The 12,500-nt window shown below is 51.4% G+C and overlaps 1 protein-coding gene and 1 pseudogene across 3 annotated transcripts in view; one reads left to right on the top strand and one right to left on the bottom strand.

The window, feature by feature from the left end:
* Tp73 (tumor protein p73) overlaps nt 1-12,500 on the bottom strand; it is a 94,932-nt gene that overhangs the window by 55,803 nt on the left and 26,629 nt on the right. The window contains exon 2 of one of the 3 annotated variants that reach the window (XM_031379672.1): nt 5,572-5,675. The exons of the other annotated variants lie outside the window; for them this stretch is intronic. The gene's annotated coding sequence lies outside the window, so the exon portion shown is untranslated. The remainder of the gene's footprint in view (nt 1-5,571; nt 5,676-12,500) is intronic. 3 annotated transcript variants of the gene reach the window in all.
* On the top strand, nt 9,640-9,754 carry LOC116097340 (annotated as a pseudogene).

The following is a 12,500-nucleotide window of genomic DNA, read 5'->3' on the forward strand; positions in this document are numbered from 1 at the left end:
CACGTACTTTACCAACTGAGCCCTCTCCATAGGCCCCATACTCTTTAGCCTAGAGATGTGTCTACCAGAGGAAGGAGGCCTAGACACCATGGGGACAGATTACAAGCATGGGAAGTCCTTAGGAACACCAAGTCATGATGGCAAAGAGAACAGTTTTGAGAAACTATTTGTCAGAGGTTGTAACAACATCAAAAAGTACAAAATCACTGTTGGGAAACATAGATGTTTAAAAAAAATTACGTTGTGCATGTGCACATGTGTGTGCGTGCAGATGCACACCTCAGAGGTCAGAGGGCAGCTTTCGGGAGTCGGTTTTCTCCTCCTGCTCTGTAAGTCCCAGGGATTGAACTCGAGTTTTCAGAACTGGTAGCAAGCACCTCTACCCACTGAGCCATCTCACTGGCCCTGGATTGTTAATGAAGACTTGAGTTTTTCTAGGGAAACACACAGCCAGTGGTGTGAGGAGAGGAGCAGAAAGTCCAGGATCAGCAGAGGAAGACTTTAGGGAGAAGCACCAACCAAGGAGGCCTGGCCCTGCCTGGCCCACTGTGTCAGAGGCTCTGACAGCAGCCAGGTCACAGGCTGTGGGCATGGCAGGGATTTGAGCTGCCTCTGGTCCTGCCCTAGCCTTGCCTCCAGCTCCTTCAAAGCCTCAGATGAGCTTCTCCCTTTGCTGAGCTGAGTCTCTTCCAGGCCTGGCAGTGCGTACATCATGAAGTAGGACCACAGCAAGCTGCTAAAGATGCTCTGTGCCAAACTCAGACCTCAGCACCTGCTGCACCCCACGAAGTCCCAACAAGCGTGTAAGTCAGGGGTGCATCAGCCAGGCCTGTGGTGCCAGGATATGCAGAGGAGAATAAGGCTGTAATTGCAAGGCACAGGGATAGCAGACACTCACTGAGCCAACGGCACGGCTCCTCCACCGAGCCAACTCTGAGCCAACAGCACAGCTCCTCACTGAGCTCCAGTAGCTCTGACTGGACTTGTGTCCCATGGATATTTTCATCTGCTGGAAACAGTTCCATCCTCACATCTGGGTGGTGGAAGGCCCCCTTGACCTCCGCAGAGAGAGCCCAGAGATGCTAACTAGAGTTCCGCCAGGACCCCTGGGCCTATGCAGACTAGAGGAGCTCCCCCAACCAATCAGAGATGAGTAAATTATGTTGGAGACCCAAGGGACTTGCCCAAGTAATTCAGCACTTCAGCTAGGGCTTGAGCCAAAGCAGGTCTGCCAGGGCCGTCCTCTTTCCTCTGGCCCCTAAGAAAGTCTCTGATTCTCCCATCACCTCACCCTGACCATGTTACTGGTCTCAACTTCCCAGCAAGAGCTTTGAACCTTTTGAAGCTTTGGAACCTTTGGAACCCTTTGAACCTCCTGCCTGGTCCCCACATGCTTCCAACTCAGCCGGGTCCTTCTCCCAAGCATCTCCCCAACATGCCCTGTCACCACAGCCCTGGACACATGTGACTTCTATGTTTAGCTCTCCAAGCCCCCCTCTCCTATCACTGTCCCTTAAAAGCCAGAGGCTTCTCCTCAAGAAAGCCTTTGTCTTGGCCAGCTCTGGGTCTGAGACTTTCTCCCCAGCCCTGTCACCTGACTGGAGGTGAAGACACAGGTGTCCCAGATGTCACTTGGCCACATAGAACACCTCAGTCACACAGGATGGGAGACTCCTTCCTTGCTACCCCCTCTCCCTATCCCCTCTCATCCCTGCTCAGCCCCAGCCTTGCCACCTCCTATGATATACCAGGTGCCCATAATCATCCTGAGCCTGTTCTGGAAGGGGTACCCCATCCACGGGGATGCACCCCCTCACCTTCTAGGAGCCCAACACCCCCCTCCCTAATGGAAACCAAAGCAAAGCTGTCCACATAATAGCCCAGACACAGCAGAGGCAGGCCCTTCAGCAACACGACACTGGGGCCCCTGGCTACCGCAGGGGTCTTCTTCAGATCGCAGGGAAATCCCCAGAGAAATTCATCCAGCCTGGGACTTTTCTATTATGGTATGTCTACATGTGACCAATACTGTGGTTTGTCTCTGCTTCCACACCCCTTCTAGTGGTTGTGCAAGTGGACAGGAGAATTGAAATCAGAAGTACCAAGTTTATTAGTTGTGACCACAGGAGGGTCCCTCTGGGCCTATTTCAGCACTGTGGCTTTCCCCCCAGGAGATGTAAAAGGCCCTAGCACCCGTGAGATCCTCGTGTGGGCAGGGTCAGGCTCAGGGACATGGCCAGGGAGTATCTCTGCTGAAATGACAGTATATCTGGGCAGTGGCAAAGACATAAAACTCAGAGAGTCAAGAACCTGGCCACATCAGGGGCCTTGATGCCAGAAGCCCATTTCCCTCAAGCTACCTCCGAAAGAGGAGGCTGTGCAGAGGCTGAGCTCCCACCCCATGTAGGTAGAAATACCTCCCTCTTCAGGGCCAGTGCGGCAACCATCTTGGTTTCACCCCATCTGGAAACTGGCTGGATCCCTGCCCTTACCTCACCAGAGAACCCCATCCTTCAGCAGGACATTCTGTGCCATAGCCAGGTGTGGCCCTGGATGTCCAGATGGCAGCTGTTGCCTCCTCCCCAAGCCAAGGGAGCCAAGCACTGGCGATGGAAGACAAATTTAGCTACCCCGGGTGGACAGGGTGTGCTATGTGAAGCATTAAGCAGCTGCCTTCTCTTGCCTGCCCTCAGGCCGTCCGTCTACCAGGGAATGGGGACGGGGCTGGAGGAAGACTAGCCTGCATCCCTCGGTCACCCAGCATCTCCTGTGCTTCTTGAAGGTGTCAAAAGTTGGCCAAACTTCCCATCCGTGCTAAGTCACCTGGCACCACGTGGGAACTCAGACAAGACTGAAGGAAGCGAACACCACTGCATGCTGATCCCCACATCCCCACCCAAAACAGCAGGAACCCCTCGATGTACAGAGAGTGTGTCCTGCATCTTATTTGCTCACTCAGGGCACACAGGAAACTAGTCAGAGTGGGTGTCTGTCTAGATTCTGTGTCCAGGTGGCCAGAACAGGTCACGGGAGTTGTCACGACCCTAGCTCTTCCACAGGCAGCCCCACTCCCTGACAGAGCTGTGGGGTGCAGACCTGGGCAGGGGTGGGGGTAGGGCCAGGGGGGAAGGTAGAGCAAATGAGGGCCATGTTGGAGACACAGGCAGTAATGTAGCCTAGAGTGTATAGACCTCTGGACTGATCAACATCAGGACCTTCAACAAGCCACTAATTCAGAGGCCCGAATCTCTTCCTGTGGGTGGAGTCTGTAGCCCCTCGTCCCTCAAGTAGGCTGTCACACCTTCCGTGCATGGATGGTCTACACAAGGCTTTCAGGAGATTCCTGGACAAGGTTGTTATCAAGAGCCCAACAGTCCTGTCTGCAATCCAGCCACCTGTGGGTCTTCATGGCCCAGCTTCTATTTGGTTTTGGATTTGGAAAGTGTCCTCTCCATGCACAACCCATCCCACTCACCTCTCCAAGGGGTTACCCACTCCTGGAGAAGGCTCCGGGTGGCTTTTAACCTGGTAGAGTTCAATGCCAAACACGTCAGAACCCCTTGTGCTCAGCCCTGGGGCTGTGAGGAAAGGCCCTGTGCTGCCTGATATCCTAGTCATCTTAGGATAGGAACAGCTGCAGAGCCTCACCCCTCGGGGTCTCTGGACAGCCTCTCGCCCCTCGGGGTCTCTGGACGGCCTCTGGCTCCCCAACCTTCATGGCACTGGCTGCCATGTGTGTTCAGATGGGGGACAGACAGACTTAGCCATGTAACTCAGCAAGGGCACAGCACAAAGTTGGTGCCTAGTGAACAGACACCAGAGGCAGAATTACCTGCATAGTATGATCTCGTGGCCTTGCAGGTCAGGGAGGGTTGGGCGGACCCAGGAGTGAGCTGCTGGGGTCAAAACTCACCATTTGTACCCCAGGGGCTGGGTGAGATGGCTCAGCAGTTAAAAGCACAAGCTGCTAAGCTCAATGACATGAGTTCGGTCTCCAAATATACTCACATGCCTTCATACATATATACACAATGAATAAATACATATAGAAATGGAAATAATAAATGAAAAGCAACTGTACCCTCCTCATTTGGGCTTTGGTCCATTAGGAGTTCAGATTTTGGGAACCAAGGAAATAGCTCTAGCTTTGTGTGACACAGCAGGGCCCTGTGTTCTCTTGTTGGCCCTGTTAGTATCCACAGTAGGCATAAGACCCTTGTATCATAGGATCTCAGGCTGTGAGGGTCTCAGGCTATGGATGTCTCAGGATATGGGGGTCTCAGGCTATGAGGGTCTCAGGCTATGGGGAGGTCTCAGGATATGATGGTCTCAGACTATGGGTGTCTCAGGCTATAGATGTCTCAGGCTATGAGGGTCTCAGGCTATGGGGAAGTCTCAGGCTATGATAGTCTCAGGCTATGGATGTCTCAGGCTATGATGGTCTTGTAACATAGGGTCTCAGACTATGAGGGTCTCAGGCTATGGGGAGGTATCAGGATATGATGGTCTCAGACTATGGGTGTCTCAGGCTATAGATGTCTCAGGCTATGAGGGTCTCAGGCTATGGGGAAGTCTCAGGCTATGATAGTCTCAGGCTATGGATGTCTCAGGCTATGGACGTCTCAGGCTATGAGGGTCTCAGGCTATGACAGTCTTAGGCTATGATGGTCTTGTAACATAGGGTCTCAGGCTATGAGGGTCTCAGGCTATGAGGGTCTCAGGCTATGACGGTTTTAGGCTATGATGGTCTTGTAACATAGGGTCTCAGGCTATGAGGATCTCAGGCTATGACGGTCTCAGGCTATGACGGTCTTAGGCTATGATAGTCTCAGGCTATGGGTGTCTCAGGCTATGGGTGTCTCAGGCTATGAGGGTCTCAGGCTATGACGGTCTTAGGCTATGATGGTCTTGTAACATAGGGTCTCAGGCTATAAGGATCTCAGGCTATGAGGGTCTCAGGCTATGAGGGTCTCAGGCTATGAGGGTCTCAGGCTATGACGGTCTCAGGCTCTGAGACTAAGTAGCAGAGGGAGAGCTAGGAAGAGCCAGGGAGTTCTGGGCAGGGGAGGCATCCTGAAGGACCAGTCATAGCCTTGGACTTCTGGGCAGGGGAGGCATCCTGAAGGACCAATCATAGCTTTGGAGGGCCCAAGTAGCTGTTTGGTGTCTCTTGGGCATGAAACAAAGAGAAATCCAGGTGATTCAAAGGAGTGAAGGCTGTGGAGAAGCCAGGACCACTTCTGGGAGATGTCAGAATCCCTTGTCTCCATCCTGACCTGTCATAGCATAGGGACACAGAGAGACCCTGTAGACTATTCAGTACAGGTGACTTTCCAAAGTGTCATGCCATGTTGCCTTGTGCCACCAGAATCACATACGGTGCCTCTTCAGACTGCCTGGGCCGCCAGCTTGCCTATGTGGCAGGCCGGCTTACTTCTGGGCTACCAGGTGAGTTGGTGGAGAGCGGCTTCCCTATCCTGCTGGAACCTTGAGGCTGTTGCCCTGTGGGGAAGGAGGACAGCAACAGAACCCTGATTTCAGAGCTGAGGGTCAAGCAGAGCCCTTGCCTACCTTTGCTGAGCCTGGGCTCTGGATGGGTCAGTAGACTTGGGTAGAGGTGCTGGAGGCCCGTGGTGGCTTGCAGTGGCAGGGCAGTGGCGGCAGCGTCCAGTTGCCTAGGTGATGACATTGGAGTTACGGAAGCTGGGAGGCCTGTGTGGCCAGCTCCTAGCCAGTGGGTGGAGCCTGGCAGGGAGCCCTGGGTCTGGGGACTGGCTACCAGGCTTACCAGGACTGTGCTGGCATCTGTTCTTGATCCTATTCCTGGTGACCAATGTGAGGGCAGGCTCCCACTACCTGGGAAACGTCAGCTGGGGAGGTAAAATCTCAGAGGGCAGCCCTACAATGTCTGCTCCCCCTGTTGATGGGCCTAAGCATGAACAGTACATCAGAGGATGGTACAATGGACCCCTTTACACCTTGGGCCCATCTCTCTCCCTGCTTTTTGTTCTCCCCTGAACAATTCAGAATAAATCCTGTGTACTGTCATCTCAACAGCACAGGCCTTCATACGCTGGTGGCAGCTAAGAATTGGTCTTTTAAATGTAAGGAGTCACGCCGGGTGCTGGTGGCACATGCCTTTAATCCCAGCACTTGGGAGGCAGAGGCAGGTGGATTTCTGAGTTCAAGGCCAGCCTGGTCTACAGAGTGAGTTCCAGGACAGCCAGGGCTTCACAGAGAAACCCTGTCTCAAAACAAACAAACAAACAAACAAATGTAAGGAGTCACGCCTTTGCCCTGCTCATAACACACCAGACTCCAGTTGCTATGGACACAGGATGATGAGCAGCCAGAGTGCTAACTTCATAATTCCTACCTCATATTCTTAACCACTAGTGTACAGGCTTTGAGAGTACCCTGCTATATTCTTGTTGTAAGCACACTGTAGTGGTAAACTATCGTGTGCCATTTAGGTTTTGCAGAAGCAGACTCTGGGAGTGGGAAGGCTCCCTTGTCTCCCCAAAACCCTTTGTCTTGGTACAGGCTGGACCCTGTCTCTGTATCAAGGAGAACGGCCCACAGCTAAGAGCATCAAAAACATCGCCCTTGCTGGTAGCATGGTGGCGCACGCCGCTAACCCCAGCACTCGGGAGGCAGTGGCAGGCAGATCTCTGTGAGTTTGAGGCCAGCCTGGTCTGCAGAGTGAGTTCAGAGACAGTCAAAGTTGTACAATGAGACCCTGTCTCTAGAAGGCAAACCATTTCCAACAGACAGTTCAATAGCTCAGTTCATGAGATCATCAAATCAGAAGCTCACAACATCCAGTAGAGACATCTAAAGTAGCTCAGTTGATAGAGCAAAGGTTAGCATCATCAAATTTGGGGTTTACAAACATCCAGTAGAAACTGGCTAGGGAATCTGAGCCAGCAGGTTGCAATTCCTGAGCTTCCTCTCTACGAGTGAGTTTCCAGGCCTGACCTTCCCAGCTTCCTATCCCACTGCAGCCGTTATTAAGGCTAAAAGGTAATAATTGTGAGTATGCGTGCATGTGAGTATAAATCCCTTTGGAGGCTGGAGTGTCAGGTCCCTCGGAACTGGAGTTGTGGGTGGTTTTTGAGCTACCCAATGTAGGTACCAAACTTGGGTCCCTTTAGAGAACAGTACACACTCTTAATGGAAGTGGTCTCTCCAGCGCCCACTGCAGACATTTTTATATCATGGGATTTCCCTCTGATGCTTACAAGGGAATCTGTCCTGTTCACACCTAGCCATTTCAGGGAGAGTGACCTCATACACCTGACCTTTAGAGAGGCAGGGAGATGGTAGAGCATAGGTATAAAGAACTTAAGTAAAGCGGGGGAATGTTGAGGGTGGAGAAGCTTGGGCAAAGAGGGATGGGAGGGATCAGAGAGGACTAACTGGAGAAAGGAAATACAAAGGAAAAGAAACCGTTTGGACAGTAAAATATACTGTGCGATGGGCAACAGTAGCTTAACTTTTAAGGTGACAGGACGGTAGCTGACCCCAGCACCGGGCAGGGAATTCAACGAGTGTTTCTGTACATCTCTCTCAAATGAGGCCAAGGTTGGAGGTCTACACTTACCGTACACAGGACCAAAGATGGTGTCCAGGTGTGGACTTTCAAGATATCCTCTGTGTATTTCCATGGAAAACGGAGAGAGCTTGTGAATGAACACATACACAAATGCTCGTGAGTACAGAGCTGAGGTGACAGAGGCTTCGTGGCTTCAAACCCTGTGTCTTCTCACACAAGATGGGGGGGTGGGGTGGAGAAACAGAGCTAATTGGTCCGAATGAAGGTTTGAGAGCATGGGTTCCCCTCACTCCACAGAGGCTGCTGGAGGGACTGGCTTCCATTCCTCTCAGCTACTGCAAGCACCCAGTTCTCCCATCTTAGGAATACCTGTGTAATTACTGTTCGTGGTAGCACTGGGTTGCCTGATTAATTATGCAGGATGATTGGGTGGTCCTATCCCTGAAGCAGGAGGAAGAACTCCAGGGAGTGGGGCAGGGGGCGCTTAGATCGTGGTTGCCTTAGGGAACAGGTTTGCCCGACTAGCTCAAACCATAGCCACTCTGAGCTTCCAATAGAGATATCTGCATCGTGCTTAAGTGGCAACGGCCAGGGCCCCCAAAGCCCTCGTGTCAATATTTACTCATTTCTGAAACTGAAAGGCTGCCTTTGTAGGCCCAACTCCTGCTCAGAGAAACAGAGGACACACCCTTGCCCTTCAGAGGTCAGAGGCTGCCCTCGCTCACTGACAGCCAAGGCCAGGGGGGTTGGCAGATGGAGGTCCAGTTAAGACTCCCTACCCTCCCAACCTGCTTGACGTTGCCAGAGCACCTGTTCTTTGTCTCATGTGACTCTTCCATCCGGGCTGTTGGCTCTCTCACCCTTGACTCACTAAGTTCTGAGAGCATGTAGGAGTCACAAAGAGAACGTGACAGACACCCCACGTCCTAGCTGATGCTGCTCACTTGGCTTGAATTTCAGCACTCACACCTATCCACAGTGCAACCGTCACACTGGTTCCGCATGAAGAGTCACTACCTCTGTTTCCCCAATGAGGAAACTGAGGGATCGATTTATGTAACATACAGTTCCTGACTTTAACAATGCCCACCTCATCTGCCCCGGCAGAGCATCCACCGACCGAGCTTTCCGGCAGCATCTGCTTGCACTCTTTGCAGTGATCCTAAGCATAGTCCGCCTTTGTGCCTTTCAGTACATTCAGCTTGTCCTCTCCTGTCTTCCAGAAGTTAAAGGGAATGGTCTCGGAGAACAGGTGCCTAGGCCACCACTGGAAGCCACCCTGCTTGCTTGCTGATGGTCCCTCGAGGCACAGGTCCAACACGGCCCCTCCGGCCCCACTGCCGGACCCATCCCAACCTACACCTGAACAACAGGAGCCACGGGTGTCCTTGGCGCACCGTGCTCTGCACAGAGTGTCTTATGCTGTGGTATGTCCTGGGGACCTCCAAGAGGCCTGCATTCTACAGAATTAAACCCTCAGCTTCAAGCTGATATTACAAAATGGTGAAGGCTGAGCATATAAAATTTGAATTGTCTAGCCCTGGATCAGGGCCTAGTATACAGCAGGTACTCAATAATGAGAAAGAGAGATGGATGTTTTTATAGTGGTTTTGTGGGTGTGTGGGTAGGTGGATATACAGGTGGATAGAAGGATAGACTGGATGGATGGGTGGATGGGTGGATGGATAGATGGACAGATGGGTGGACAGATAGGTAGATGGGATGGGCTTTATGGACATGTGGGATCAAGATATAGGTGGAAGGATAGATAAATGGATGGATGGATAGATGGATGGATGGATGGATGGATGGATGGATGGATGGATGGATGGGAGAATGTGTTGAATGGGTAGATGGATGGATGGGAGAATGTGTTGGATGGGTAGATGCATGGGATAGATAAGTGGACAGGATGGGTAAATAAAGTCTTAAGTGAAATACTATCTTCCCCCAGCTCCAATTCCCTTTCTAAATTTAGAAATTCAGGAAGCTCCTGAACCAAAGGCTCACCCCTACTCTGGTGAAGCTGACTAGGGGTGCGTCTATCATCCCCTTGATGGAATGATAACAAATGGTTTGAGGATTGCCTGTGTTTATGTTGAACTGATAGACTTGGAGACAGGTGCAAAAATAATTCTCTTCTGCAGCCCAAGAACTTACTGTTCAGTGTGAGTTTTGATACACATAAGAAACATGAGAACCGAGACAGTGTACAGTAGTGGTTATATGATAAGGTTCATCCTAAGAATAAAAACTTGATGATTTTAAAAATGTACATGACTCAAATACTATGTTACTTATCTAAATGAATATTTTTTAAAAGATTATCTATTTTATGTATATGAGTACACTGTAGCTGCCTTCAGACACACCAGAAGAGGGCATTGGATCCCATTACAGGTGGTTGTGAGCCGCCACGTGGTTTCTGGGAATTGAACTGCTCTTAACCACTGAGCCATCTCTCCAGCTCCCTAAATGAATATTTTATGAAAACTATTAACTATCCCACAGCCTAGGTGTCAGCCAAGGCTGGGCTGGGTGAGGCCAGTATCCCAGAGTTAATCCAGACTATAAAGCATCACTGTGGCCAGGGGAAGGGGACAAGGCACATCTTGTCTGTGAGGTCATTCAGATGCCCTACAGAAACCTGACGCCTCCCTGAGCTACCAGACGAAGCAGCCATAGATAGACAGCACTGCTCACTGGGACACGGGGAGACATTTCCCCTTATCTTGAAAAGTTCAGCCCACCTCTGCCTGTTCAGAAGTGGAATGTTCCCACCATAATTTTTATCACCTTCGGATATAATGTTTTTTTTTTTAATGAAATTACATTAGATAGCCCATGCATAAGTTTGGCTCAAGATTCAAAGAATCCAAAAGCACTAAATAGCACCAAAGGGAATCAGAATGAGGGCCTGGAGAGATGGCTCAGAGGTCAAGAGCATGCTCATAGGACCACATACTGTACTCGGGAGCTTAGTTCCCAGCCCCCATACCAGGCAGCTCACAACTGCCTGGGACTGCAGTTCTGGTCTTTCCAAAAATGACTCAAGGTTCAGATAGTGTGGCAGGGCTTACAGAAACGGCCATGCATCCCAGGTGGTTTGCGGGCATGAATGGCTTAGATGTGTTTTGCATACACATCTTACTTTCAAGGCCAGACCCTGTCTGTAGCTCTCGGACTTTGAGGCTCACATCTATCACAGGAAGTCTGGGAGACGCTCCTGGAATTACTCTGACCTCAAACTGCCTGTGGTCTTCCTCTCTGTTCTTATCCCAATCTATCACTTTCGAATTAATCCAATTAGCGCCCTGTTTACCGATGCCTCGTATTTTAATTTGCAGCTTCTCTCTATAAGCTCAGGGACGCTTTCGCAACTTCATCTCTCCTCCCTCATTACTGCCAAATAATTAGTTGAGGAGGTGTCCCTGATCAAAAATTAAGGGCCCAGAAGCAAGCCGGAGCATGCCTTACTCCAAAAGAAAAAGTGCCAGGAGGCTGTTGTAATTAGGCTTGTTGATGGTGGTTGACCACGGGGAGATGGAGACCAGTGGTGGCAAGAAGGAGGGGGGCCACACTGTCTAATCCAAGTCTTGCAGATCAGGGACCTGCTATCTCTAACTTACATGACCATCACCAGCAGAGCCTCCTTCTCTATCGAGCAGGAGCTGAATCTAGTCTGTACTGTGTGGTAAGGAGTCTCGGGGACCCCAGAGAATGAAAGCTTGGAAAATGAATGGTATGACTGGCTGCTTATTGCTCATGGCCTAGGCGGCACAGATACCAGGAAGTACCCACTGCCACTGGGGAACTCCCTTTTGTGTCCCTCAGGCATCTAGCAAGGGCTGCTGTGTGATCTCTGCAAAACTGAGACCGCCCTCTCTACTGTGAGGACCCCCCCTCTACTGCTGGCGGAGGCACCCTGAAGATCTTACTGTCTTCTTCCCAACCTGGTACCTCAGATGCTCTCCTCAAACCCCACAAGGACCGAGGCTTCCCATAGGTCAGCTAGCTGAGAGTTACCAGGGCTGTGGTTAAGCAAGGCAGTCTCTACCCGGAAGGTAGATAGACATCAATGGGTGAGCCCGGAGGGCTCAAACCCCAAGTCCACAGGTTTAGCTAAATCCAGAGGAGGTGACAGTTAGGAAGTCATTCCTAAGGTCTGGGATAGAGTTTAGAATGGGAGAATGGAGCTTCCTTACTTTCTGAGAAGGGCTCGCTGAAAAGTGTACACCATGCATACTGCCCCTACAGGGATGGACTGTGTGCCTAATTAGCACAGCTTCCCCAGACACCCACCCCTCCAGGGCTGGCAGAGACTCTGAGCAGCAGGTGAGCAATTAGAATCCCTGCTGTCCCCATGGGATGGACCTGGCAGCTGCCACTGGGCAGGGACACTAGAACAGCCCTTCGTAGATACAGCAACCCTGAGCAGGCTGTCAAAGCCTGCCTTTGTGGGTCTCCTGCCCAGGCCCTGCCTACTCCAGGCCCTGACCCTGGTTGTCGAGATGTCCAAGGCATCTATGCTGGAGCTGGCTGGTGGAGAGGCTGTGCTAACTTTCCTAGGTACCTGGTATCCCGGCAAGGTTCCCCCCAGGGAGTCTCAGGTAGCCAGAAAAGATTACAGGAGGGATGGAGGAGAGCCTGGTGTGGAGGCAGGTAGGTGACTCTCAACTCCCAGGATGGGGCTCAGAACACTCTAATTCAGCATGTGGCGCCGTGGCACTGCAGAGAGCAGTAAGCTGACTGCGCTTTCCGTCCCTTGTCTCTTCCTCCCATAGAAGACCATTGATAAATGAGGCTTTGTGAAATCCAAAAGACTGTACAGAGAAGAAAACAACTATTTGAGTGAAGAACAGCCCAGAGCGTGGGGAGTGGCGTGGGGGTCATTGCTGGCTGACAGTCTGGCAGAGGAGTTTACAAGGAGCGACCCGAGAGCAAC

This window comes from Mastomys coucha, unplaced genomic scaffold, assembly GCF_008632895.1.
Source record: "Mastomys coucha isolate ucsf_1 unplaced genomic scaffold, UCSF_Mcou_1 pScaffold18, whole genome shotgun sequence".
Taxonomy (NCBI): Eukaryota; Metazoa; Chordata; class Mammalia; order Rodentia; family Muridae; genus Mastomys; species Mastomys coucha.